Below are 10,240 nucleotides of genomic sequence, written 5' to 3'. Positions count from 1 at the left end.
TGTCACAACCCAACAGGTGCAGTCGAAAAATAGAGCAAAAATAGGGGAAACAGTCAGGAAATCAACTCTGCACAGTCAAGAAAACTTATGGCACTGGTTGGCCACTTCAGGCAGAGGGCTTTCGGATATCCCTTGTCCCGGGTCTGCCCCGCCATGATGCGGGCTTCCCGGTTCAACGCTTCCACCCTGGAGAACTTGCAGTTCTGCCCCTGGGTCGGATCCTCACGACCCCACTACTCATAGGCCGGGTGGACCCTCTCCTGTATCAGCTGCATCAGTCGCTTGCAAAAGGAAAGGGCCTCCACGGTGTGACACTTCAGGTGTCAGTGCTTTTAAATACAATCAATGTACCTTAGTTAAACTAAAAAGAAAAATTTGGGAAATTAATTCAAAGAGAAAGGGTCAAATAAAAGACAAATCATACAAAAGAAATTAAAGGAGAAAGAAAAAGGAGTGAAAAGCTACTCAAAATTTAATGCAAAAATGTGCACAAAATTTTAGTTGGCTCATGAGAGGTACTTCAATTGACATGTGCTCAATTGAACTTCAGCCAAAATCAAGTCAAAAGCTAATTAAAACTAAAGTCCTTTTGTGCAAATTTGCAAATGTACAAATAGTTCAAAATGTGAGTTTCAAATGAAAATTTGCATAAAATGAAAGTTGTAGATCTTGAAAAGTTATGCAAGATTGGTATTCAACACTTTTTCATTTGAACCATCTAAATAGGAGATATTTTTAGATTACCGAGAGGTCCCTGGAATTTTCAGAAATCGCAAAAGAGCCCCTATCTCCATCTCTCTCTCCCGGCTGGCTCTATTTCACCCGCCGCCCGCCGTACGCCGCCGGTGGACTTCGTCCACCGCGCGCCCGCGGCCAAATGGACCCTGGAAGTTTCCCAGCACCACCTGGCCCGCCTCTTGGCACCTCCTCACGCGCACACGCGTCCCAGGCCGCTCCCCGAGCCGCCACGACACCCCCCGCCCTGCGCCGCGCCGCTGGCAGCTCTGCTCGCACGCCGTCGTGTGCCCCTGACCCAAATCGACTGCCCCAGTCACTACATCCCTCGCCCAGGAGTTCCTTGGCCTATAAAGACCCCCAGAACTCCACCGTCGCGCGCCTTCTCCTCCTTCTTCCTTCTCCCGCCGCTCCGCCATGGCCGCCGAGATCCAGCTCACGCGGACCGGCTAACCCAGCCCTGCATTGCCCCCTCCAACCACCGCAGCAACTTCTCCACCTTCCATTAGAGCTCCACGCACGCGGAATCGAACCAAATCCTCCTCCCGATGCCGTTCCCCTTTTGCGCCGCCGCCGGCGAGCTCGGGCTCACCGCGGACCGGCCAGCTCCGAGGGAGACCGAGCACGACAGCTACCCCAGAAGCATCCACAAGCTCACGCCGTGCTCGTGCGCGCCCTGTTCCCCTACGCCGAGCCCTCCTTCACCTCCAGCGCCGGCGAACCGAACAACCGACCCGCCATTGACGCCGACGAGGTCGAACCCGTGCACCAAACACTCGAACGTCGATCAGGGTAGGTGTTCCTCGATCCCTTCTCTCTCACGCGCCTCCCCGTGGCAGCCCCAGTAAGCCCTGCATCGCAGAACACCACCGGCAAGATGCCACGGCGGAGAAGGCCGGTGAAGGACCCGGTTGTAATTTCTTTTTTTCGTTCAAGGGTGTTTCTGCAAGTTTTCTAGTGTATATCAGTGAACTTCTAAAATGTGAAACAAATCATAGAAAAATCAGAAAAATGTAAACTCAACTGATTTGGAATCCTTGCAACAAAATCTACAAATTTTGTAATAGTCACATCTGCAGAAACTCAACCGATTTTAATCTGAGAAAAAGAATAAGAAAACCACCTTATGCATGTTCATGAAGTTCTACTCCGCAAATGACCTTGATTTTTGGATATGTTATCACTAATGGAATTTTAAGATCACAGTAGAAAGATGACACCCAACCAAAACAGTTATCATGTTGGAACAATCAAGATTCTCTAATCTGTTGCTAGCTTCCTCGATTTAATACTAGAGAATATGCACATGAACTTGCTATGTAATTTTTACTGCATACATGTATAACTTAAATCTTGTTAATCCATAAATTTCAGATTTATTAGAGTTCATTTGCTATATACCATGATTTATGCTTGTTTAATCAACTTAATTCTTCATATATAGTTCTTAGGCTCAGAAAAATCTATATTTAATTCTGAAGTCTCTTTTTAGCTCTGTGTTCTTGTCTAAAAATTTTAAGCTGCAGTTACTGAGTTTTGCTTTGGTGAATAATCATGCTTAGTATCTTAGGGCTAGTTTTACTATTTTTTTGTTCTGAGTAATCTACATTGTTTCTGATCATGATTTTTGGGAATAATCTTGTTTAGAGTATGTTCTATCTGTAATAAAAAGTTCATATGCAGTACTGGTTAAATGCACCTTGAGGAATTTATGCTAATTCATGTTAAATTAGATGCATAACTAATTTATCTGGTAGTTATAAAGCTCGATAATTTTTCTGGTGTATGTTTATCTCATGAATAGGCTCTGGTAAAAATTTGAGAACCATATCCCTAGTAAAACTTTCTGTAGATTTAATCTTTGTAAATGGCTTGCTGTTTTTGTTCTTTTTGTCACCCCTGTTGTATAAGTGTATAAAATCTAGAAAAATTTTAGTGCTGAGTATATGCTATGAAGTTGCTCTCGTAAAATTTGTAGCACCAGAACCCATATTAAACGTTCTGTACAAAAAGATGAAGCAACTAGAGTAATCCACTTGCATGAATAGTTATAGTTTTTGCTTTATGGTTAGATGCTGAAATTTATAGCATGAATGTTTAAGTTTGGATCTGAGATACTTTAGTTTTTCATCAATAGCTCATTAGTAATTTTGTGGTTATGAAATAATGAAAGCATGCTATGTTCTAATGTTGGAAAAACAAACCAAACCCCCACTCATTCATGAAGAAACGTAGTTAGGTTTACTACTCTATAAATGACTGCCCATGAAATGAAAAGTAAAACCATCACTAAATCAACTTTGTTGAACTACAACTTTATCATGAAGTAAAGAAATTGTTATCCATGAATAACTCATAATCTTGCATTGCATATAGAAACGGTTAATCTCGCGGACGGTGACTACGAACTGGTGCCCGCGGACTCTCGTGCGGAGCAGGAGGTTAATCTGAATTGTGCTAACTTGTCTCAAGACCTGGGCCAAGCCCCAGAGGTTTTTCTGCCTGACAGTGCCCAAGAAGGCAGGCCACGGAGCATCATCCCACTATTTTTCCGAATTATCTTTCCGCTATCTAATTATTGATGTATCGTAATATTTTGTTTTCCGCATTTAAGTTTTCTAGGCGTTGATCGAAAACCCTAGATGCATGATCCCTAGGAACCTATGTTTGTTACCGGATCTTTTATCGACTAGTTGCCATGCTAAATAGGTACGGTAGAAGTCGAGTGGTTTCCTGCCTCTAGCGAGCAAATAGGAATTGTACTGACTTTAATTCCTGTTGAAATGTAAGGACAACGGGCGGGGTTGTGTAGTTGTGATACCCCGCTGGTATAGTCAAAAATGGCTAAGGTCGCGGTGTGTGGCTCATTTCGTTACGCGTTTGAAAGTACTAGCCACATACCGAGAAATATGGTAATCGGTAAGCTTAAGTACCTGATTGGACCGGCGAGTGGAACGATCTCGCACCCTCCTAGTAGAAGTAGGGTTTATATTTTTGTCGCGACGTACGGGTACAGAGTGGTCGGACTCTGTAGTTGGGGAGGGTGTTCCGGATCCACGGACTGGAAAGAAAGGGGAAAAGTAGCGTGGGCGGGAGCGAAGTCGATCCCCTTGCGTGTGGTCTAGGTTCCCCTGGCCAGGTTGAAATCCGATTCAGAATCGTCCGCCTCTCACGGCATGAGATTGCTTAATGCTTTCGGTCACACAGAGTAACAAGTGAAACATGATGATGATAATACTGCTGGATGACTAAATGGTTGTTCTACCATGTTTGTGTAGAGTTAGTTGCAAACTTAGAATGGTTAATCCAACTAGAATATGGCTAATTAAAACTTGAAAATAAGGATAAACTCTCAGTGGCGTTTTTGGCAAACAAACCCCACCAACCAAAAAGCCTTGCATGTCTAGTTATCGGACGATGTTATATCCGGAGACGGGTCAGTCTTGCTGAGTATTAGTATACTCAGCCTTGCTTGCGGCACTGTTTTTCAGGTACTAACTTTGAGGATCTGTTTGCGAGTCTTACTTGGCCTTGTACCTTGCCTCCGGGTTGGTCTGTTGAGTGGGATGGCCCTTCAGCTGGTGCTAATCACCCTCCCGCTGAGTGACACATTCATACGGGCTTTTTCGATGCGTCACGTTATTTCGCTAGTTATCTTTTACTGCTTCCGCTGAACTTTGAAACTTGAATAATTGAGTAGATGGAACTCTGTAGTACTTTACTATTCTGAACATGGTTTGTAATAAATTTCTTTTCCGCTGCAATCACTCTGAGATGTATGAAATGTTCTGTGTTGTAATCTCTGGGCTCACCTTCGTGTGAGTGTTGTCTGCTGATCCTGGAATAGCGTGGCTTTTATCGAGGCTTCACTCGAGGAACTACCGGTGAGTGCCAATTTAGGTCAGAGTTGCTTAGCAACAAAGATCAGTGCACCCGGGCCCAGTTAGTTTGGGTGGTTCCGCCACACATGGCCTCTATCAGCTTCCGAGCTGTCAGCTCGGTGATCTCCGTGAGGAGGTGCTCCACCTACACCATCTCCTCGGTGGTCGACAGCTCCTCCCAGCATGCCTTGTATTCTAGTGCGTAGCCGGAGCGCACAGAGAGACTGGGCGCCGGGTTCGACACCATGAACCAGTCCCGCGCCCAGCCCTTGTTGGTGTTGCAGAGTTTGAAGTCAGTGTAGATGCACCCCTGGCGCAGAGAGAAGGCGTCCTGTTGACATTTCTTAGCACAATCACTAGGTATGGGGGTGTCCCTAGCAACGACGCCAAAAATGTCGTGTTGGTATGTCTTAACATTTACAGAAAGATCCGCAAGCACACGTATATACCGTTGTAGCATTTCACCCGAAGGGAAAATTGGCCACTGGACACCGTTAAAAGGTGTCTTTTGCTCTAGGCCACTAAAAAATTATGATTTTGCTGAGACACATTGAAATTCTATGTTAATTTGCTACCGGACACTATAGTGTGTATAATAGTATTTTCTAATCAAATGAGTCACAAAACAATCATATAGGACAAGTATACCCTTGCCGCTGCCATGGCCGGTGCTCTCGCGCACCGCAGCTAGGCCTGACCGCAGCTCGAGCCAATCTGCGGGGATGGGAGTGCTCGGCGAGCACCGGCGCGAGTGAGGAGGACAGGGCTGTGGGAATCACGAACTAGGCGGCACCTGCAAAGAGAGATCGAATCTTCATTTGATAGGGAAAGAAAAATTATTGACAGTGGGGGCAATCTCAACGCCAATGGTGCATTTGGAGTCGAGCGCCCCCATGTTGCACTCCATGCGGCTCCTTGGAGGTCTGCCCACGACCCTCCATGCGGCGCCCGCTCGAGCTGCCGTGGCACTCAATCCCAGTAGTGGGGTCTGCTCCCGGCGGCCGCGACGCTCGATTCTGCAAGTGTCTGCTCCTGGCGGCCGCGGCGCTCGATTCCGGCAGTGGAGCCTGCTCCCGGTGACCGTGGCGCTCGATTCCGGAGGGGGCTCCTTCAGGTGACATCGAATCAGCCGGTGGGGAATGGAATCGAGTCAAGCACTCAAGCCCAGGTAGAAGATAGGGAAGGGTAGATGAGTCAATTCCAGTAGCCTTTTATTAAAATTGAATATTATAAGTGATCTAGTGTTCCGTAGCAAATTACCATAGAATTTTAATGTGTCCCAGCAAAGCCATATTTTTTTAGTGGCATGGAGCAAAAGACACCTTTTAACGATGTCCAGCGGCCAATTTTCCCTCACCCGAAAGTATTCAGGGTATTGTCATTTATATTTTCCCAAGGGATGGCTAGGTTGTGTAAAGATATTTACTAGTTCCATAACCATGACTTTATAAAATAAGGTGCAGACTACTGACTATACAAGGGTAAGTGATAAATAAAGGATAATCAGGGGTAATGTGACACACACAGAACAGCCAACTCTCATGAATAAAGAATAAACAAGCACACCTAAAGTTAGTGGGAGCAAAGACACAGATCCTAGTATACTATTCTTGTTAGCAGATAAGTTATGTTAGCCACATGCTTAGAGTTGCAGGTGCCGGGAAAATAGGGACATCGGGGAGAATGACCCGCACTGGAGAACATCCAGTCCCGTTGCATTTTGCATGAACTCCTACACGATACCCGAACGTCAGACAGTATGCTAACCGAGAAGCAGCTTCCCGACGGACCGACAGGGCCGTCACCACCTATGGTCTACCCCAGTCAAACCGTGGAGCACCGTCATATCCGAGGGATCCCGTATACCCGGGCACCAAGCCCGCATATGAGGTCACTACCTTAGCACCCCCGGGTCCCCCACCCTTCGGATGCACAGGTAAGATGCTAAGGCAAGCCCGAATGCACAACGAACCGATATCCTTACCCAGATCATCTAGTCTAAGCAAGCAACTAGTATAACTTGATAAAGCACAGATCAAGGCTAAGCATGCTAATAGTATAGCAAGATAACCAAGAACGAACTCAGAATGAATAGCATAATGAAAGTCGGAATACAAAGCCATACCAGAAGCCGATGATTACTAGCCGACCCCGAGGATGATTGGATTCGCTAAAGGAGATGAAGTACTATCCTAGCTCCACTACCCTAAGGAGTACAAGTCACAAGAGAGTGTGAGAGAGAGGCCTTCAAGTGGTGTGTGTGAGAGAGAGTTGTGGGAGGCCTCTTATATAGTGCTTGAGGTTGGTTCCCGCCAACTCTTTACATGGAAAAATCCCTAACCGACCTCTAGAGGATAAGACCTGATCTCCCGCCAAAATGCACCTGGACGTGCTTCAGGGGGGGTTCGGCCGAAACCCTGGTTCGGCCGGGCCCCACCTTGCCGCCTCTGGCCACCGTCTTTCTCTGGTACACTACCTGGTGGGCCCTGATGTTGATACGTTGGTGCCGGGCTTCGTTGGTCGGTTTGGTCTGTCAAGTGGGTCTCTTTTGCATGTGTTACGTAGCACGTGATCTTCTGTGACTTTGTCTGCGTATTCTTTGTGTTTTCTTCTTATTCCGGACTTGTGCTCCTGAAAACATAAATCTTCAAAAACAATTGTGGAGCTAGGTTAGTGATACAAATATGCGAGTAAGAGGTATAGTTTTCCTTCATTTATGAGTATAATTGATGTTCATATTTCGCACTTAATGACCGTCAACAATACCCCCAAGCTAGCCTTTTGCTCGTCCCGAGCAAAACAAGGCGCTCGTTGTTGATCAGGAGTTGCTACGATGTTGAATTTTCAACTTATACTTAGGCACAACCAAATGCTTCTTACCTTGATTTTGAATAAGTTGGCTTTATTCTTACCTCTTACTTTACTCCGGTGGAGCTTTATAGCTTCACCTCATCTTTGGCGGTTGAGAGTCAGAACGGTATCATAGAGTGCTCATATTTCTTTCTCTTTAGTTCAATTGTCAATCCGGAGGTTTTGTAAAGTTTTTCAAGAGAAATTTATAAAGTTCCTCGGATGATATCTAGGATCGCTCATTGTGTATAATTCCTTACCAAGGCTTTTTATTATGCATTTCTTCCTCAACCTATTTCTAATGGCTATTTCTGTGGGGCTCTAGGTATGGAGGATTTGAAGGCATACCTGCTTCTCATATTTTGCTAAGTCAAAGACCGGATCCAAAGGAGAAACAAGTCATAAACCTTGATCAAGATGTGCAAGTATGTGGATTTTTTTGGTGAATGGTGTATTGATGAGGACATCGCTGCATCGGATACGTACACGTTGAAGTCCGACTCGTCTACAACTTGGACTTCGTTTCCTTCTCGGATTCCAGAAACGGTCTGTACTAAAAACAACGCCACGGCCACATACAGAGTCCATTTGAGGAGAACTTTATATGGTTGGAAAGATAATTTCATAACCTTTCCAACGCCACCAGATTCAGGTCCATATCTGTTCGGAGTCAACGGAAATCCATGAAATAAGTCGACGTCCAGAATCTGGAAAGGTGTTGTGCCACCTCTTTTGGGCCAATGGCCCGTGTATCGTGTCGGGCCTTAAGCCCAAGTTGAGGGCGCCCACCTCTGGTTGCTCCAACACTAGGTCACCTGGTTCTTCTATAAACTCAGTAGCCTCCGCCGCTTAGACTCGGGTTTTGTTTAGTCTTGAGTTTTCCTTTAGGAACAGACATTGCATCGTTGTATCTGTGGCGACAAGTCCTTATACATTGATCCAGGGCCCCCATTCTTGATCTCCTCCACTGTGTCGATTAGTCCTTTGGAATCGAGTTCTTGAACCTACTTTGATTTTCGCTTCATACACATCTGCAATTTCAGATTGCGTGTTTATCCTTTCTTGCTTGTGTTCTTCGATTCGCTTGTAGGAAAAGCCTTCTCGGCGAGGTCAATCAAGTTGTGCTTGGTTGATAACCAGCGGAGCGGTGGTGTAATGGTTGCAGGCTTCGAATTCGTGTCTGATTAGAAGTCAGATCGCTAACGTCACGTACTCCATCAATCGAATCTACCCTACCTCTCGGAAGATCGGACCGCGTCTACATCATGTATGAAATCCTTTGTATGAACCATCTCTCCTTTTCTTTCTTTTTGGATAGGGACTATCTCTTTTTTTTGACATGCCTAAGCATGTGGCATACCTTCTTTGGGTATGCATCTTTTATCTCTTTTTTTTACATGCCGAAGCATGTGGCATACCTTCTTTGGGTATGCATCTTTTATTTTCTTTTTGCATAGCCCCATAACCTTGATATATTTTTGAGAGAGAGTGGTGTCATACATGGTCATGGAGTTTTATTTTGTGGATGGATGTTTGATTACTTCTAGTGTAGAAGCATAGCATGTGGTGGAAACGTGTACGTGATCTTGATCATGGGAGTATGAAATGAATCTCACTAAGGGTCACAACAATTTTACGAAGCTCAATGAGATAGCAAGCTGCATACGTGGTAGGTTTGCAATGAAAACAACATATGGCTTTGGATAGGAATTTCATATCATCGAGGAACTTTATTATATTTTTGTGTTTTCAAAAATTAAATACTCCAGATATCAAGTATCACATAAGAGAAGATCATAGCAACTCCATTTAACCATATCATAGCTCACAACTTAGATTTGGATCATGTTTTTTCGCTACCCACAAGTTTTAAGTTTAAGTTTGAACTTTCAAGCCAACGCACTCAAAACTAGGTAAAGCATAAAGTTGTAACTAAGCATATGAAGGAAATTAACAGAGCAACTATTCATCATCTCAACAAGGAAAACTTACACCATGCTTACTACACATATTAAAAGAAATGTTTTTGATGTTTTCTAAGTTTTGCAAATTTTTATTTGTTTTTAGTTATGCAAATGTTTATGGATTTTCTGATTTTGCAAATTTTTATGGGTTTCATGCAAGGTTATTAAAGCAGTAAAGATAAATGATGCAAGTTGCCTCTCATGAGGGTCCTCTCCCAAGCTAGATTCAGGCTCACTATGGCTGATCGGGGTTGAAACCCGTCCAACGGCAGTAAGCCCTCCACTCCTCCTGTCACTGCAAATGCAACTGCTCCATGTCATGGAGTCTCTTGCCGGTGTGACACTGCCATGCTTGGGATGTATCGATGTGTTGGTGCAGTGTCTCTTGTATGTTGTCGCTCTGCACCCGCAGCTCACCAAGCTGCTGGGTGATGGCGCCGAAACCTCAAGATGAGGCCGTCCGTCTGATGAGGTTCTGGGCTGCGCTAGAGCTAGAACTAGTGGACCAGCGGCCTGGTGCCTGCCATGCCCACTCCCTAGTGTTGGCACTGTGCCATGACGAACCACCGGCCTCATGTTGATATGTGGTTGCTGAGGCGATGGTGTCAGCTCTGCTTCCCTTCTGGTCCCGCTTCTTATCATCCTGCCAGGTAAACTAGAAGATCTATTCCTACGAGCTACTTCTCGTGGAATGAGAAGGATGGTTAGCGAATGGCAATTATACAAATGGAACTCCGCATTGGGCAGCGAAATCTCATTCGTAAAGCCCAAGTAAAAGAAAATCAAAGAGTCATTCGGGCCTTTCTTGAG

This window comes from Panicum virgatum, chromosome 2N (genome assembly GCF_016808335.1).
Source record: "Panicum virgatum strain AP13 chromosome 2N, P.virgatum_v5, whole genome shotgun sequence".
Lineage (NCBI taxonomy): Eukaryota > Viridiplantae > Streptophyta > Magnoliopsida > Poales > Poaceae > Panicum > Panicum virgatum.
Note: the sequence above shows the minus strand (reverse complement) of the source record.